The sequence below is a fragment of the Macaca fascicularis genome, chromosome 4, assembly GCF_037993035.2.
Source record: "Macaca fascicularis isolate 582-1 chromosome 4, T2T-MFA8v1.1".
Classification (NCBI taxonomy): Eukaryota; Metazoa; Chordata; class Mammalia; order Primates; family Cercopithecidae; genus Macaca; species Macaca fascicularis.
Window position 1 is genome coordinate 118,317,602 of NC_088378.1, and position 20,401 is coordinate 118,338,002.

At 39.6% G+C, this 20,401-nt stretch overlaps 1 pseudogene; it reads left to right on the plus strand.

The window, feature by feature from the left end:
- Window positions 1–13,096: 13,096 nt before the first annotated feature.
- The window catches only part of LOC102128574 (putative homeobox protein NANOG2), a 32,647-nt pseudogene continuing 25,342 nt past the window's right edge, over window positions 13,097–20,401 (plus strand).

Sequence of the window (20,401 nt, forward strand, 5' to 3'; positions counted from 1 at the left end):
GACTTTGGCTCCATCCAAGCCACATGTACTCAGCAAGCATCTACCACTGGCATTCTGCAGCTGGTGACACCAAAGTCTATTTCTTCTCAGCTTGGTAAGAACCCTAGCAGCCTCCCCACTCCCTTGGCTTCCTCTGGTCTTTGCTGAATTGCTGACTCCACTGAGCATCTGCCACATATTTCCTCCTGCCCTCTTTATAAATTTTCTTTATAAATTACCCAGCCTCAAGTATTCCTTTATAGCAACACAAAACAAACATACATATATATATACACACACACATATATATACACACATATAGGAATATATGCATACAAATATATATGGCCCTCTGGCCTGGGTGACCAACAGTTAAGTGTTTGGTGCAGGGCCAACCCACCCACTTTATAGCAGGCTCTGATGGCTCTTAACTTGGTGTATCCACTTGGAGAAGCACAGGAATTCAGAAATACAATGATCCTCTATCCAATCTGTCCCTCACCTAACCTTGCTGGACACCACTATGTTAGCACACAACCCGGGCACAGCCATGCCCTCCACAACCCATGTAGAAGTAAAGCAAGAGCTTTTCTGCCCTGGTTCTCCTCAATTGATCTGACATGACTTCCTCTCTTAGGACATGTGTCCAATGATTTACTCTCCTACTCTGTTGCCCAGTTCTTCTTCCCACAGTCCCCCAGGACCAGAAAGGGTGAATTTTCCCTGGTTCTCCTTCTGTCTGGCTGGGACTTCTCTAAGGTAAAACACTATCATCTGTCTCTGATTCCCTTGGTATGCCTGTTTCTTGTGGCAGAAGCCTATCCTGAATGTCAGGTGCTAATTATTAATGCTCTCTTGGCAGAAACAATATGCTTCTACTGTTTTCTTTGACTTCTTACCATTTTCTATGTTTAGCTCTTTAAGCCATATGAACTTTTGTATATTGTGTGAATCAAGGATATAACTTTCTATTTTTCTCCATGGATAGCTACTTGACACTATACCATTTACTGAATCCAAACCCCACTGATAAAATTTTATCACAGATCAAATTTCCATTAATGCATTGATCTGTTTCTACATTTGTACCTCTAGCCCTGCAATATCATGGTAAGTAGTTATAGGGAATGTTCTGAGACATTTTTCCTAAGTTGGGTTTTGTCCTTTGCCTGCTACATTCCTTTTCACCATATATATTTGTATGGATGTATTCCTATATTTGTGTATATGTGTGTGTATACATATATATATGTATGTAAGTGTATGTACGTCTTTGTTTTGTGTTGCTATAAAGGAATACTTGAGGCTGGGTAATTTATAAAGAAAAGAGGTTTATTTGACTCAGTTCTGTAGGCTATACAAGAAGCTTGTCTCTGGCATCTGCATCTGCTGAGGACTGCATCCATTCATGGAGGAAAGCAAAGGGGAGCCAATGTGTGCAGAGATCACATCGCGAGAGAAGAAGCAGAGAGATGGGGAGAGGTGCCATGCTCTCTTTAACCACCATCTCTTGTGGGAACCAATATTGTAAGAACTCACTCAATCATCCCCCTGCTGCCAGAGAAAGCACTAACCTGTTCATGAGCGGTCCACCCCCATGACCCAATGACCCAAACACCTACCATTAGGTCCCACCTCCAACATTGGGGATCTAATTTCAACATGAGATTTGGAGGGGAAAAACATCCAAACTATAGTAATGTATACACGTATACGTGTAAGTGTGTGTGTCTATATCAGTCTTGCAAAATTTCCATATAGTTTCTTTCATTTTGCTAATGGTTGGAAGCTCTGCTAGATAATTCCATTTATTCTTACATAATACATGTGATTTATTTATCTTCTTTTCACCATATTTAATAGTATTTTGCTTCCCTGAATCTATATATTGACAGCTGACTCTCATTTTCTATCATCTAAAGAATGATATTTGGGGTAGGAAGGACAATTGCTCTCACCTGAGATTTTGTATAGTTGTTACAGTGTCTGGGTTCCACCTCCTCTTCTGGGATGTGGGTGACTGTCCTATTACAAGACTCTTTCACCCGCAGAGTGGGAAGGAGTGAAACAGCCTATTCCCATTGGCTTCACTTTAAAGTGAGTGGATGAGAGCCTGAGGTACCCTGAATGCCAGAATGAGAAGGACTTTATCAGGAATATCAAGTTCACACTAGCTGCCCCAGTTTATCCCTGTTGATTTGTTCTATTAGTTAAGGAAAAATCCTTTCAGTCAACTCTTGACCAAGGAATGAATACCCAGTTGCTGTTGAGGTTGATGAAGGAGAAGGGGTAGGTATGTGGAGCCACATAGTCTGCATCTGAATCTTCAATCAGTCCCCTTGATCTCCACCGAACCTGTCAACTCAGACTTTTGAATCTGGAAGTTCTATGTAGTCTGCTGGGTAGATCAGCTGCCTCTTGTATTTATTTTAGTGTTAATTTCCTTGACTCATCTTTATTATTAAATATTTGCTTTCTGGGTGTGCCCTGCTTTGTTGTGGGCTTACACTTTTAAAAAAATTTGTTTATCATTTTACTGGGAGTCTCAGGAGGAAGAGTAGATAAATGTTTGTGCTTAATTCACCACCTGAATTGAAAGCATTTCCCTCTGGTTTACACATTTGATAATTCTTCAGAACTGTGGGTCTGTTCACGGTGTTCTTTTGGTTCCTGGCATTTGATGGGGATATCTACAGACATTGTAGATATAGATATAGATACACCACTTTCCCCTGTGACTTCATAGGATGAACCCAAGGGGAGACTCATGTATGTTCAATCTGTTTCCTTCCTTCCTTCCTTCCTTCCTTCCTTCCTTCCTTCCTTCCTTCCTTCCTTCCTTCCTTCCTTCCTTCCTTCCTTCCTTCCTTCCTTCCTTCCTTCCTTCCTTCCTTCCTTCCTTCCTTCCTTCCTTCCTTCCTTCCTTTCTTTCTTTCTTTCTTTCTTTCTTTCTTTCTTTCTTTCTTTCTTTCTTTCTTTCTTTCTTTCTTTCTTTCTTTCTTTCTTTCTTTCTTTCTTTCTTTCTTTCTTTCTTTCTTTCTTTCTTTCTTTTGAGATGGAGTTTTGCTCTTGTTGCCCAGGCTGGAGTGCAATGGCGCAATCTCGGCTCACCACAACTGCAACCTCTGCCTCCCGGCTTCAAGCGATTCTCCCACCTCAGACTCCCAAGTAGCTAGGATTACAGGTATGCGCCACCAAGCCTGGATAATTTTGTACTTTTAGTAGAGACGGGGGTCTCTCCATGTTGGTCAGGCTGGTCTTGACTTCCCAACCTCAGGTGATCTGCCCGCGTCGGCCTCCCAAAGTGCTGGGATTACAGGCATGAGCCACCGTGTCTGGCCTCAATCTGTGTCTTAATCCAGCCTCTCTAGCTATCTTTCATTAAGAAGCAACCCCCTCAGGATCTGCATTTCCATGATTATGTTTTAGGGACTGACTGAGCCAAGAACACACCTTCTTTCTTGACCTCAAGCTGGATTTCAATACCAATGATCTCAAGAACTGACTATTAGAAGGAGACTCCCTGACACCTCTGACCACCCTGGGAATCATGTAGCTTGCCGTCTGTCACCACAAGCCTCCTGGTGGGAGTCAGGAGTGTATGGTATGAATACCAGCACCTGCTGGAGACGGCACATATGCTCAAAGCTAGCTTTCCCCATCATACTTTCCTCCTCCACCAGCAACATCACTGAAAGGACAGAATCCCATGTCCTAGATGCTCCTTTGACACAAAAACCTGGAGAAATCACTGGGAGTAGTTCCTTCTTTCCTCTTGTTCAAACACTCACTAATCCCAAACCAAGTCTTCACCTTGAACCCAAATGCTAAGTCAGGCTCCTTCTAATCTGGCAGTGTCTCTACCACATACACTAAATTCCAATAGAAATAGAGCCTATTTTCGAAAGTAGGGTAAAAATAGATCCTATTTTTAGGATAAAAATAAATCAGGGTAAAAATATTTAAAAGCAATCTTTCTAATCCCCATATTTTATGAAAGACACAGAGCAAGTGTGTGGATGCTTGTTTGTGAGGTGATGTGCAGCCGCTGGTGAGGGGCAGGGCAGACCCCTTGCCCTTGCCTGGGCTCCAGGTCCACCGTAGAGGGGTAAGAGCTCGAGCTCTGGGGCCAAACTGTAAGAATCTTGATCTGCTTCTTATTGTCTGGTCTTAGACAAGTCACTTAACTTCACTAAGCCTAAGCCTTAGTTTCTTCGTTTGTGAAATGGGAGTAATAACAGTAACTGCCATTAAATTCTCACTCCACTCTTTACACAAGAATTTATTCTAAATGGACAAAGCTGAATGTTTGGCCAAAACAACTATAAAACCAGCAAAGTAACTGCAGGTGAACATTTTAAATTCTTGAGAAAAGGAGGACTAAACTAAGAGTTTCAGTTATTGATTAAGCAAAAACTTCATGGCTCAAAACAACCATCATATTTGTAACCACGATTCTGCAACTGGACTGGCCTCTGCTGGGAAGCACTTTGCTGGTGTTGCTGGCAGTCACTCAACTCAGGTGTGGAAATCTCAATGGTTTCATTCATATGTCTAGTGCCCCCACGAGGAGGGCTGGAAAAGCTGTGAGCTAGCCAGACATGCCCCTCTTTCTCTAAAAGCATGGAGTTTCGACATGTCTGGACCTCTTTAGATGTTGGCTCAAGGCTCGGTGATAGAGCGTTCCAAGAGGAAACGTTTCAGGTGTAAGTTTCAGTGTGTAACTTTCAATGTGTAAGTGCTTATCAAGCTTTTTCCTTGCATCATGCTTTGCTAATTTCTCTTTGGCCAAAGAAAGCTTCATGGCCAAGTTGCAGTGGGAGGGGACCACACAAGGGCATGGATGCTTGGAGGCATGATTCAATGGGAAACATAAATGTAACATTCTAATACACTAAAGCAAGAAATGAAATAGAAAACCACTTTTAAAAAAAACATGTATTTGACCACATGCATTTAAAAATTTGTCTTTGGAAAAACATCATTATTTAAATTGAATGAAGGAAATATATACATCTTTCATATGCAAAAAGTCTTACAAATTAAAAAGAAAGCATTCTGTCAGGAAATGGGCAAAAGGCAAGAACAATTTCCAAAAAAAGAAAAATGAATGACCAATAAGCATACAAAAAAAGTTTCAACCTAACTAGTGATCAAAGAAATGTACATTTAAAATAATTATATTATTCCATTCCCACTTTTCATTGGCAAAGATAAAGTGGTAGATTATATTTTTTTCCAATTATTCACTGCCCTTTCCTTTTCAAGGATTATAACTCTCTACCTCACTGAAATCAACCTTTGCAGTATGACTTTCTCTGACCGGTGAAACGTAAGCAAGTGTGACACGTGTCATTTCTGAGCAGAGACTGTAAGAGTCATTTTGGAGTTTCATTATCCCTCTGCTTCCTTTGGCATCAGACTGAGACGGGGCTGCTCCTTTAGTCTGAGCCCTGAGATCAATGGCACATGGAGAAGAGCTTAAGTCAATCTGCAGTCAACATAGGTGAAAAGGAAAAAAAATGTTGGTTGTAAACCACTGCCATTTGCCGGGTCATTAGTTACTACAGCATAATCTCACAAACACTGACTGACACAAATGACAGCATTGGCAAGTTCATGAGGAAATGAGTATTCTTGTGACTGTTGGATGGAATAATATTGGTCTAACCTTTCTGGAGGGCAATTTTTCAAGTGTATCACAGTTATAGTAATTGTAACTTTTGACTCAGTAATACATCTCCTGGAAATTTATTCTAAGACCATACACATAGAAGTACACAAGATATATGCAAAAAGATTTTCACTGCAGCCTTAGTTATTGTGAAAAATAACCTAAATTATTTCTTCAGTATATACCTTATTTGCCTTCACAGGTTTTCTTAGTTGTCTCATTGGCCCTGGTTCACTTTATTTTAACTAAGCACTTACTGTGGCTGACCTGCTAGGTGTAGACCTACAAAAATCTACCTCCTGGGGCCATCAGCTACACATTTACAGTCTCTGGTCCTGTCACTTCCAAATTTAGATAGAGAATCTCATTTCAGGACATGGGATGTGGTTTGGCAAGTGACTCCCAAAGATGCTGAGTGATGCGAGGGAGCAAACTTCCTCATGAGACAAAATTTGACCAGTGGAAGAAAGAAGTCAAAAGGAGGCAGCAGATAAATTCCTTCCCCTTCTTTCCTTTAAAAGACTGTTCCAAGATAGGATTTCTCCATACGGCCTTTCTGAGCACATAGTGCCTGAGCCAGGAAGTGCCCCTGCTAAGGAACAGACTTTGCCTCTGAAAGTGTCATCAGGAAGCAAAACACATTGCATGGTGTTGTTCCTTCTCTGTCACTATTTCCTGTATATTTTCCTCCACTCTTGCTGCCCTAGAATTGCATGTCCCAATTAAAATCTGGGCTTATACAAGTTGGTTTTGAAAGTTGGTTGTAAAAATCAATTATGCCAACAGCAGCAATTTGAAATGGAGATGTATACCTATATTCACTAGGAAAGAGGTAAGGTACACTTGATTGCTTCTAGATGGTAAGAGTTTGAATAGTTTTCATTCGTCTTTTGGTCAGTATGTATTTATTGTTGCACGTTCTCCAGTGAATATGTATTACAATTATAAACAGAATAGTTTTTTAAGAGCACAAACAATTCCTACACTGAAATGTTCCCAAAGTTTTGACACTATATAATTTATTCTAATGAATAAATTTTAATGAATAAATATTATATCAATGCGATATCGACATGGAAGTAATTTTTACATGTGTAAATAGGGCCATACTTAGTATGAAAAGTACACAAACCATTGTTGAGGGAACTTTTATCAAATTAATTTCTTTTATATTAGACTGTCTACTGACAAACGGCTTTACTCAGCTTCCAGTTTCAGAAACAACATTTAATAATTGCTTATTCACAAAGAACAGCAGTCCCTTTATTCACTCAAAAATTTTTGGCTTACAGCCTTGTAGGCAGAGTTCACTGCACTATTTATAACTGTCCACACAAACTGGTCATAAAAGGATGGTATTTGGGGTTAGGTCATTCAGTTCCCTGCAGAATTCAGTAATAAACCTAGTAGCTACACTTAGAAATGCTACTTTATTGTTTATATGTAGAGTTTTTTTCTATTTAAGGTACAACAGTTTATTTAAATCAGCAACTTATATTTGAGTAAAGCTTTTTTTTTCTGTTTCCAGCAGGTAGTTTACTTAATATTCATGTGCAATATGAAATAGAAAGATTCCTGTTCTTGGAATAAAAATCCATTAGAATCAATTTTCCCTAGTTGCTGATATATATGGAGTTTCTGTGCCTGGTCAAGTCCTTGAAAACAAATGCAGAAACAAACTTTTAAATCCTTTATAAACCCCTGGCATGGGAGAATGATAATATATAATTACCTCACTTGTTAAACAGCTCTATCTGTTCCTCAAAGGTTTATTTAAATATTGTTCTTTCATGAAAGGATGTTTTAAAACAAAAATAGGGGGAAAGCGGGGGAAATGGAAATGCTCAATAAACAGGTTTATTAAGAGAAATTAAAAATCTTCATGGTTTCATATATTCTACTGTGGACTATGAATGATGGACTTCGGTCTCCAGGTTGAATTTGGTTTTTAATAGACGTAAATTCAAATATTTGGATTTTCTGGATCTAAAGCCAAAAACTTAAACAAATGAACATCTTAAAGTAATATTTGATTCTGCTCTGAAAGAAAAGTAATTCTGCCTGTCTAATCCAGTAATTTAGTGATTTTCTTGTCAATAATGAACAAATTGCCCTTACCCTAGTATATTACTGTAATGCTTCATTTTCATTAAGACGTCTGTGGCTGGGCACAGTGGCACGCACCTTCAATCCCAGTGCTTCGAGAGGCTGAGGTGGGTGGAACACTTGAGCTCAAGAGTTTAAGACCAGCCTGGACAATATGGCGAAATCCTGTCTCTACAAAGTACAAAAAATTAGCCGGGCCTGGTGGCACGTGTCTGTAGTCCCAGCTACCCAGAAGGCTAAGTGGGAAGATCACTTGAGCCCAGGAGGTGGAGGTTGCAGTGAGCCAAGGTCGCCCCACTGCACTCCAGCCTGAGCAACAGAATGAGACTCTGTCTCAAAAAAATAAAAAATAAAAAAATAAAAAGCATCTGCCAACTTTTCAAAAAAGGGTTAAAGCTTTCCTTCAAGTGTGCAACCTAAATAGAAAAATACAGAGTCAAATTAAAAAACACACTAAAAAAGAAAGACTTGCCAAATTCTAGATTCAAATGAATTAGGAAGTAGATGAGTCGATGGTTCATTACAGATATGGTACCAATGTACAGAAGTAGTCTGAGAAAGATGATTATGGAATGAGCCATAATTGACTCTGAAGGTCACTTTGGGTGAGAAGAAAGGATGAAATGATCATTAAAATAAATGGCTAAGTCAAAAGACATCATCTTCTAACACACATTTCCTACACCTGGTGAGGTATGTAGTGAGAAGGGGTAAGTGGATGACAATATGAAATATGGAATAAAGAAAATCGTCATTATTTCAAGCCTAATACCAATGAAATCACTGGTGTTCCCTCACTCTCCCTGGATCTGGGTTCCAGAGTTCTTGCAGTACCAAGTGCTCTGAAGCTCTGGGTTCTTGACACATGCTCCATATGGCCGGTTCTCGTCTCTGTCTCCTGGGCTCTGCCCATTGCCCAATAGTGATCATACTAAGAAAACGTTTTCCATCCCTTCGTGGCCTCTGCAGCCCTCACTTCTTGTGATTGGAGTCAATCTTCCTGTTAACTTTGTGATATATTCTTCCTCATGTCATTACTGACACCAGTCTAGTCACTTCTGATGTCACTCCTGAGAAAAAGAAAACTTTCTCCACAAGCATTTCAACACTTTTGTAAGGCCTCAAGCAAAAGCTTGGCCCCATTTTGCTTGTTGCACCTGGTGCCACTAGACAGCGCTCTCCTCTTATTCTTCCCAGTCTACCATCGTCACCAGTTTACATGATGCTTACTCATACATCTGTCCATGGATACATGAAAAGCATTTTTCAGTGACCACCAGAGTCAGTAACTGTGCTCAGTCCTGGAAATTTAATGTCAAGCAAGGTCAAAACCAACCTGAAACCTTTTGGAACTTCCTTTCTAGGGAGAGGGGAGACATGGATCAAATAATCACCAAATGCATAATTATAAATTATGTTAAGGGTTGTGAAGGAAAGGCTCAAAAAGCTACTAGAGCATATATGAGGATACTCATCCATCCTGGCAAGAATGAGGGGTTTGTTCCAGGGAAGGCATCCCTAAGCAAGTAACATTCATGCTGATATCTGAAAGAGTTTTCTAGGCAAAAAGAAGAAAGAAGATTTCAGGCAGAAGGAAGAATATGTGTCAACTCCATGACACATTCAGTAATGAAAGAAGGTTAGTGTATAGGAGCCAAATACATCTGGAAAGGTTGGGAGGTACTGAAAATCTACAAACTCTGGCCAGGAAGTTAAGAAACAAAGCTGTTCAGCACCCTCCTAATTTTCTCAAATATCTCAGTCCTGAAACTGTTAACTGCAACATGGTTCAGCTTTCTCCATCCTAACAGACCCAACTAGGGGAGTCCTTACTAAGCAGAACCCCTACTACTCCAGACAGATAGTATTGTGACCTCAAAATCAATTTCCTTCCGGTAGAGTACATCATGTGAAACTTTAGTGCTTGCAATGTGTAATCAGAAAGGATTCTAACGGCAAAGGGTGGTGCAGTATCCCAGGCTGGCAAGATCAAAGAGCTGTTACCATTCCTAGACCAAAAGAGAATGCAGGAGAAAAAAAAAAAAAAAAGCAGTTTTTAGAACTGGTGTAGGTTGACTGTGTGGAGAGGGCACTCGACAAGAGACACCATGCTTGATAAAAGAATCAGCCAATCTGTGGTGGCCTCTTAGGAAGGCAACTGGGAAGAGAAAGAAACCAGTCTCTCCTCCCACTCTCTAATCTCTTGTCACTGTGGGAACTCAACTGGAAGCCAGAGAGCAAGAACGCCCACATGGGTCATTCTCCCAAGACGTATAGCAGAATGGAAAATGGTGAATGGGCGTACCTGATGGTAGTCAGGAGAGTTAAAGCATAGTGCCCACTTTCAAATCTTAGAGGTGCCACTGAGAAGCGGTGTGATCTTAGGAAGGTTAACTCATCTCTCCATGCTTCAGTTTCCTCATCTTTAAAATGGGAATAATGACAAAAATACATTGGTTTGTTTTAGAGATTCATAAAGTGTTTAGATTAGTGCCTGGCACATGGCTAGTGCTTACAAATATTCTTAATTTTTCTCTTAATTCATTTTATAGAAGAAACTGCAATTTAAAGAAGATAAATGACTTATTCAAGATCCCATTGCCAGAAGGGGCACAATCAAAGCCAGAATCCAGGCCTTCTGGTTCTTGTCCTAGCACTGTTCTCTTCCCCAAGCTGTCTCTTCCACGCCCTTCTCCAGAATCACCAACATAATTATTACTAAACTGACTCATTCACTGAGCACATTCTAAATTTCTGTTTGTTGGTTTATGGAATATTCACATTTTTTAAAAATTATTTTTTAAATAGGAAAGGATTCGTCCTATTCTTGATAGCTTAATGCAAATAGAAACCTGAGCCCCTTCCTCCCCTAGTTAACTTGGAATTATAGATCCTATCATGGTAGACGTTAGGTTAATAACAACAGGGGCTTTTTGGGCTTCTTGGTGGAAAACTCTCAGCTATACAGTCAACTTGGGAGTCTCTTAGGTTTTCTTATGTATTCAAAGAAGAGCTGAGGGACGATAGGTTAGATTTAACTAACTGAAATGCCTCAGAACAATTAATAATCCAAATAATTGGAATGGGTGGTCTTAGGAAAGATCCTTCTGGAAGTTTCAGATCTGAGACAAGTATTCACAAGCTTACCCAGTGTTTATGTCAGTGGCCCCTACCACATGATAAGACAACCAGGAATGAGATCTTAACTTTGTCTTTGCCTCTGCTCTGTTGCTTGTTCCCCAACCAGGCCACTAAGTCCTATATGTGTAAAGTAGCCAAGTAATTTATCATCTAAGCTAGGATGCTGTTGAGATAAGGGGGTAGAATTAACTATTACACTGGGAAAACAGGCCCGAGCATGAACTCTCCTGGACAAACTGGGACATATAATCATCTCAATCTTAGAGCATTTTGACTCCTGTCACATCTTCCCTCATGATGTACATGTCACTGTAAGCAAAAGTCTAGTTATATCCTTATATCTAACCAGAATATATTTATTGTTTGATATATATGGTATATATCAAATTAAAATTTATTTGATAATATATAATGATTATATATTAATCAATATATAATCATTATATAAAAACAATGTAGTAAGACTTACATGTTTACCCTTTTCTCAGCCTTTTTTTTTTTTTTTTTTTTTTTTAGGTGGAGTCTCACTCTGTGACCCAGGCTTCACTGCAGTGGTGCAATCTCGGCTCACTGCAACCTCTGCCTCCCGGGCTCAAGCGATTCTCCTGCCTCAGCCTCCTGAGTAGCTGGGATTATAGGTGTGCACCACCACACCTGGCTAATTTTTGTATTTTTAGTGGAGAAAGGTTTCACCATCTTGGCCAGGCAGTCTCAAACTCCTGACCTCAGGTTATCTGCCCGCCTCGGCCTCCCAAAGTGCTGGCATTACAGGTGTGAGCCACCGCGCCCAGCCAAACAAAGATTTTACTATTGAAATCTATTGTTATTTTATTTATTTATTTATCTATCTATCTATCTATCTATCTATCTATCTATCTATCTATTTATTTAAAGCTGAGTTTCCATGAGAAGATCAAGTTATTTTATGTCTGAACAAGTAATATTTCAATCTCACACTTTGCTGTTAAATCTTAAATGCATATTGATAATGAGACTTGAAGAGTCACTAAATCCTGGCGTAAGCCTCCAGGCTATGACTAAGGACTAATAACAATACAAAATAATACAACTTGGGCTTGGGAGAGCAAGTATCTAGATTGTCAAAGCCTCCTCTTCTATGCACCCCATAATCCTTCTGGTGCCCTTTTACCTGTCTCAACTCTAATATTGGCAGTCATTCTCTCTGATTCAAAGAATTTATCTTTGTGGGGCCGGGTGCTGTGGCTCATGCCTGTAATCCCAGCACTTTTGGAGGCCGAAGCGGGTGGATCACAAGGTCAGGAGATCGAGACCATCCTGGCTAACAAGGTGAAACCTCGTCTCTACTAAAAATACAAAAAAATTAGCCGGGTGTGGTGGCAGGCACCTGTAGTCCCAGCTACTCAGGAGAATGGCGTGAACCCGGGAGGCGGAGCCTGCAGTGAGCAGAGATCACACCACTGCACTCCAGCCTGGGAGACAGAGCAAGACTCCGTCTCAAAAAAAAAAAAAAGAAAAGAAAGAATTTATCTTTGTGGTAGTACAATAGTCTTCAGATAGAGAGAGCTGATGAAATTTAACTTCTGATAATCTCCGGAAGTTGAGCTAAGTCAGTAATGAATGGGTACTTTGAAATTTTGTCGATTTGAACGTTCACTACCTGGTGTTGGTGTTTTTAAAATCTCAAAAGTTTTAGGTTGAATAATATAAAGCAAAAACATCATAATATTCACTGGAAAGAAAAAATAATTGATTTTTTAACTTATACTTTAAAAAGTAAATAGTATATGTTCAAAGGAAGATTAGTGAATTGCTACAGTCACAGCTCAGTAACACTGGACTTGAACATCTACTGATAATGAGTATTACGTTTAGCATTCATATTGAAGATTATGTCTGCAGACCTCAACAGTTTCATGATGCTGCCAGATAAAAATATTTTAATTTGCCTTTCAATTTTCCACACTTAACAGAGTAACTTGCTGTAACATTCCTTATAGATCAAGGATACAAACATTTTCAGGGTTTAAGCTACAAGATTAGGAGGATTAAGCTAAGGATTAAGAAGAAAAATCGTTACAATTCCTTGTCCTGTATGCGTTAACAATAAGCCTCAGCTTTTTTCTAACAACATTTGCTTTAGATAGACATAACAGGAAGTCAAATCAATAAGTACTTCAAGGGCAGTACTTTGTGCCCAGCACTCTATCAGGAACCATGGACATTCGGAAAGAAGTCAAAGATGTCATCCTTGCATTTAGGAAATGCACACACTTGTTGGAGAGTAGGAATGTATATTTCTGTATCTACACAGCATTAGAAAGATCCACAGTGGGAGAGAGGAATATGGAAGCAAAATATTAAACAGGATGTGTTATCGATATAGACTCAACTATCTGTACTATAGACATTAAAAAGAGGAAGGCTAACTTTAGGTAGGAGTTAGTCACATAAGGCTTCATGGAGGAGGAGGAGCCTTCAGACAAAAGTGGAATTTCTGGAGTTATATTTGAAAAGGGAAAGTGTTCCAGGGAGAGAATGGCACAAGCAAAGACACTTAAATAGTCCCTCCTTTATTAATCCATTCAGCAACCATTTAATGAGCACTTAGCTCATATGAGGACCAGTAACCAATATCTTCAAAGATGAAATGAAAGATGAAATCATGCTTCCTATCTTTATGAGAACGGCTTAGGAGGAACTTCAATCTTATAATCCAGTACTACTCTGTAATCAGCTTCTGATGAGTATTTATTCAAAGAATGAGGCTTATCCTACTTTCCCAATGCATCTTCTTTCTTTGATATAATACGGTCTATCCAGCTGACTCACATTCTTCTCTCTTTCATGAGACTGTGTCCCACTTGCTGCTCTCACTGCCCACAGTCATCACCAGTTCACAGGGTGGGTGGGTGTGGGTTTCCAGAAACCCAACTGGGATGTGTGGGTTAATAAAATCACCTGGAAGCAAGAGCTACTCGAGGACAGGCTAAGGAGTGATCATAGTTAGGAGCAGCCCAATAGCACTGTCATCTGGCAGCCGAGACACCAAATCCTGGGAGGAAACAGGGATCATGACCTGCCAGCTGCTGTCAGCTGAAGCAAAGTGTAGGCAAATAGATCATATGCCAACCCCTGCCCTGAACCCTGAAGAGTTTCAGGTTCACATTCATTCTAAATGCAAGGCCAGCTCCAGAGAATATTGCAAAATGAGTTCTTAGTCATCAATGCCGTATTAACCTCTTCTTTGCTTCCCCTTTAAAGGCTCTTTTACTGTCCAATTGTGTTTCATTTCTTTTTTTTTTCCTTTTCTTCTTCTTCTTTTTTTTTAAGATGAGGCTTTGCTCTGTTGACCAGGGTGGAGTGCAGTGGTGTGATCATGGTTCACAGTATCCTTGACCTCCCAGGCTCAAGCAGTCCTCCCACCTCAGCCTCCTGAATAGCTGTGATCACAGGTACAAGCCACCATGCCTGGCTAATTTATTATTTTTTTTGGTAGAAATGGGGTCTTACTATGTTACCCAAGCTGGTCTTGAACTCCTGGACTCAAGAGATCCTCCCACCTCGGCTCCCCAAAGTGCTGGGAGCATAGGCATGAGCCACAGCACCTGGCCTCAATTGTCTGTTTCTTTAGACCAGCCATGAGCTTTCCAAAGCTTTGTTTCCAAGGCAGATAGGCCTTTTCTTTGCCCACACAGAGGCAGCTGATCATTTCTAGAGAAAATAATGCAATTAGAAAGCTTGGTTTATGTCATGATCTGAATGTTTGTGTCCCCCAACTTAAATTTGAATGCTGAGATCCTGACCCCCAGGGTGATAGAATTAAGAGATGGTGCTTTTAGGGGGTGATTAGGTCCTAAGTGTGGAGCCCTCATGAATGAGATTCATGCCCTTATAGAAGAGGCCCCAGTGAATTCCCTTACCCCTGCTGCCAGGTGAAGACACAGGAAGCAGAGAGCTCTCTATGAACAAGGAAGCAGGCTCTCACCAGACGCCAAATCTGCTGACAGCTTGATCTTGGACTTCCAGCCTTCTGAACTGTGAGCAACAAATATTGGTTGTTTAAGCTGTCAGTCTATGGTGCTTTCGTTATAGCAGAAATGGACTTAGCTGCCTTGTATCCATCAACACCCTCTACTACAACAGGAAAATAGAAGTCATCTTTCTTCCCACCATGAAATTTAAACATATCTGCATACATGTTCATTGTCTTAGTCCATTTTGTGTGAGTATAATAGCACAGATCTACAAAGAACAGAACTTATAAAGAACAGAAATCTGTTTCTTACCATTCTGAAGGTTGAGAAGTCCAAGATCAAGGTACCAGCATCTGGTGAGGGCTGCTCCTGGCTTCCACGATGGCATTTTGAACACTGTGTCATCCAAAGAAGAGAAACACTGTGTCCTCACATGGCAGAAGACAGAAGGGACAGAGGACCAAACTCCTTCATAAGGGCTTTTATATTTTTTTTTTATTTTTATATTATTTATTTATTCTTTTTTTTTTTTTGAGACGGAGTCTCGCTCTGTCGCCCAGGCTGGAGTGCAGTGGCCGGATCTCAGCTCACTGCAAGCTCCACCTCCCGGTTTCACGCCATTCTCCTGCCTCAGCCTCCCGAGTAGCTGGGACTGCAGGCGTCTGCCACCACGCCTGGCTAGTTTTTTGTTTTGAGACAGGGTTTCACCGTGTTAGCCAGGATGGTCTCGATCTCCTGACCTCGTGATCCGCCCGTCTCGGCCTCCCAAAGTGCTGGGATTACAGGCTTGAACCACCGCGCCCGGCCCATAAGGGCTTTTATAAAACATTAATCCATTCATGAAGGTGGAGCCCTCATGACCTAAATACCCCCAAAGGCCCCAACTTCCAACACTGTTGCATTGGGGATTTAAGTGTCAGCATTCAAATATATTCTAAAACACTCATTTATAAAGCCTTCTATTTTAGCTAATAAAGATAAAGGTGAAATCTTCCAGTCAATGGTGAGAAGACAGAGTTATTTTATAAATGATTTCGGGAAACCAGGTGGTCATCTAAAAATAAAACTAAAATTGTCTTAACACCTCCCACTTGTGCCAGGAAAATATACAACTGAATCAAAGATTTCAGTGTAAATAATGAAACTATAAATCAGTTCTAAGAAATCTCGAGAGATTTCTTTTAGAGTTGGAAAAGCCTCTCTAACTATGACACAAAACTCAGGAACCATAAACAAAAAGATTTATACATTTGACAATACAAAAATCAACCATTTCTTTTTTTTTTTTTTTTTTTTTTGAGACGGAGTCTGGCTCTGCCACCCAGGCTGGAGTGCAGTGGCCGGATCTCAGCTCACTGCAAGCTCCGCCTCCCGGGTTTACGCCATTCTCCTGCCTCAGCCTCCCGAGTAGCTGGGACTACAGGCGCCCGCCACCTCGCCCGGCTAGTTTTTAGTAGAGACGGGGTTTCACCGTGTTACCCAGGATGGTCTTGATCTCCTGACCTCGTGATCCGCCCATCTCGGCCTCCCAAAGTGCTGGGATTACAGGCTTGAGCCACCGCGCCCGGCCACAAATTTCAATGACAAACAGCAAACTGGGAAAATACATATGCAAGATATATTGGAAGCAAAGGGCTACTTTTCTTTATATAAAGAAAGCATGTATAAAGTGTTAAAAAAAACAACAACTCAATTTTTTTAAATGTACAACAATCTTCCCAATGGCTCTTAACCAGTAAAACATGTTTAATCTCACTCATAGCTAAAGAATGCAAATTAAAATAATCCTGAGCTACCATTTTTCACTTGTGAAATTAGGAAAGATCAAAAATTTGATAATCTTCTGTGCTGATGAGGTTGTGGGGAAAGAGGCATTCTCATATTGCTGATGGGAATGTAATAGGTACAACTTCTATGAAGAGGAATTTAGCATTATTTACCAAAATCACAGCTACTCATACCCTCTGATCCAGAAAATTCTACATCTAAAAATTTATCTTACAGATTACATGTACACACACTTCCAAAATATATAAGGTTATTCGTTGCAGCTTAGAAATGAAAAATGTTAGAAATAAACATGATCTCTCTCAATAAGAGATAAATCAACAATGACACACCCACACAATGAAGTTAGGCGTCTGCTCCTTCTCCACACAGCCTGTAAATGTTAGCTTTCCTCTACACTCAATCCTAGACCTTCTTCCATTCCTACTCTTGGGGGTCTCATCCATTGCCAGGGCTTTAAATATCTCCACAGAAAATATCTCATTCCAGAAACCTTATAATAATCTTTGTTGTCTCCCTATCCCTGATTCTCTTCGCTAAATGCTATTAAACTACCTCAAAATTACATTTTAATAGTAAAACAGCCTTACAGATGTATAACTGAAATAAACTGTACATAATTATAGTACATTATTTGATAAGCTTTGACACAAGTATACATGAAAAACTACCACCACAATCAAGATAATAAACATCTCCATCACCCCTGAAAGTTTCCTAATGCTCCTTTGTAATCCCTCTGGCCCACCACTCCCTACTCCCCAAACTCCCACCCCCAGGCAGCCACTGATACGCTTTCCATCATGATAGCTTAGTGTGTATTTTCTAGAATTTTATATAAATAGAATCATACAGTATAAACTCTTCATTCTTCTTTCACTTACCATAATTATTTTCAGATTCATCTATGTTTTGTATATATTAGTTCATTACTTTTGTGACGGAGTAGTATTCTGTTGTATGGAAATATCATAATTTGTTTAAATTTGCCTGTTGATAAACATTTTAATTACTTTCATGTTTTCTCTATTATAAGTCAAACTAGTAAGGATGCAAACATATATTTAATCCTTCCAGTTTCCTCCATTTAAAAAAGTTCTATGTTTCCTCCTCCTGTTTTTAGCACCTTTGCTAATCGACCACCGTCTATGAGTAGGTGTAAGGGCTTGTTGACGGATCTACTTTCTATTCTTCATTCTACACTACAACTACAGCTATCATTTAAAAAAAAAAAAAATTAATGCTTGTCCTTTTTTGTTTAAAGTTCTTTAGTAACCACCACTTCCTCTACCTTGCCCCAGCCCAGTACTCTAAGGATGTAATCCAAACTTCATAGCCTAAAATGCCTCTTATGTTATCTGGCCTCCCTCATTTTACCTAGCATTGGTGTCTCTCAGGCTCATGCTTCCTGACCCACGTAATCCTTCTCTCATTGCCTCAAAAGCTCCACTTTTTTTTTCTACTCCAAGTATCTTTCACATGCTGTTCCTTCTTGGAATTCTCTTCCCCACTTCACCTACTGTCTTGCAACTTTTCCCATTCCTTAAGTTTCCAAGAAATCAGTAATGGATTACAAACAGCTATCCAAATTTTCTGCCACTGTTGAAGAGGTAAGAGATCAGTTGACTCATTCAAGAAGTGGAGCAAGGAGGCTGATCTAAGGAAAAAACAAAAAATGAGCAAAGCCAAAAACTATGAACCCATGGTGATAATATCCAAAGTATTGAGAGGCCAGTCCAGGAGGCTCATCAATCTTTTCATAGCTAAAGACCACAGAAGCAATCAAAAGTAAAATATGTATGACACAAAACCATTAAGTTGATAAAAGACAGCCTTGAGCAAACATTAAAATATGAAATGGAAAAAAGATGAAAATTACTAGACAGATGACTACTAATATGGAATCTAGACAAAGGTGTTCTAACATAAAAATAATGTGTATTCTTAAATTTTAAAAACCAAATAGTAAAAGAAAAGGTAGTAAAAGATTTAATAACAAAAAGAGAACACAAAGCACTAGAAAACATTTCCCAGGAAAATCTGATAAAGAATATTTAATGCTTGCACATATCCTGAAATAAACTAAAAGGTTTAAGGACATCCATGTAGAAAAAGTAAAGCTCTCGAAGTGTAAGGGCTGGGAGGGAGGTGCAGATGAGCCTGACCCCCAACACCTCAGCAGCAGCATCCAATGCCAGAAGACAACGGAGTCCTGCTTACACAGTTCTGAGGAAAGAGAAAGGTAATTTTGTGTCCAACTAATTGTGCTTGAAACATAAAGGCAGGAAACAGACTTTAGAATAAGTAACAATTCATGAAATTTAGTGCTTATGAATTATTTTTGAAAAAGCCATCCAACAACAAAACCCAGCAAGCCAATTGTTAAGTGAGAAATTAAAATCCTGGAAGTGGAAGGTTGGTCATTAAACCCATTCAGTGGCTTAAAGAAAAAGCAAAGCTGAGAATTACGATTACAGGACAGAGCAAATTTATGAATCTTGATAATGAAAAAATAATAATACACTTAACAGAAATATGGTGTTGTAGGGGTAGGTTAGAAAGATGGTGCCATGTTCCTTACCTTCAGTGCAGGCAGATCCATAGATCTGCTTGAATTGAAGCATTTTGGTGATTGGGTCTTTTTAAAGTAAAAAAATCTTTTGAAATTTTAGCGTTATCGTCTAGGAAAATAAAATTGCTTGATGTGAAGAAACTTATTAATCTGAGATTGAGCAATTCTACCAATTGCATTAGTTTTCTCCAGTTTAGTTCAAGGAAAGACAAGTTTAATGCTTTTTGTTTTTTAAGAAAAGCATTTATGGTAGGTCCCATTTTTATAGAATTATGTCTGTGTATGAATATGGGTACATACATAGAGAGATCACCAGGACCTAGGATGATGTTGCCAAATGTTATGACGATTATTTCTGGGCAGTTGATAGTGGGGGTTTTGCTTGTTGGTTTTGTTCTTTAACTTTGTTCTATATACTCTTCTGTAGCACTTTCTGTGATAAGCATGTATCAGTTTTATAAAACCAGTGATTTTCGAATGGGTCCCCGACTTCTGAGCTATTGCAGGGGATGGCTGAGGAAAGGGACTTTTACCAGAAGGCCCTCTAATCATGGGTCTCATACTCATAAAGACCATAAACTTAGATTTTTTATGTCCTCTCCAAATGAGTTCAATACATGCTGTAACTGAAATATATTAAAAGGATTAAACACTTAAATTATAGGGAGTTTTCTTCTTTTTAAAATTATGGCTGGAACTTCAAGATGTCCATTCTTCTTGAGAAGCCCTGCATACATTATTCAAAATTAAGAAATAATGATTTAATACATTGGGAAGAATACGGCTCAGAGGAGGGATCCTAGAGGCTTCCTTCCCCTTACTGGATCATGCCCAGTTTAGAACTTTCTACCAGGGGAACACTGTGCAGCCCTGACACTTCCACCTACAACTGCAAGCATTGAACAAAAGGCAACTAATTTTTATGTACCATTTCTGGAACTACCCTAGTTATCCAACACACAGATTTCTCTGAATTATAATGCTCATAGATTATTACTTGCTTATATTTGGCTCTACTTTAGTCTGCCTTCTCTCTGATCTAATGACTCAGTTCCTCATCTCACTACTGAGTTTAGCAAATACTGCTTTTCTCACAATTAGATTCATAATGAGATTATCCATTTGTCTTTGGCTACCTGAACTCACATCATACCTGTGGGTTTCAGTTCCCACCTCTCCCCTGCC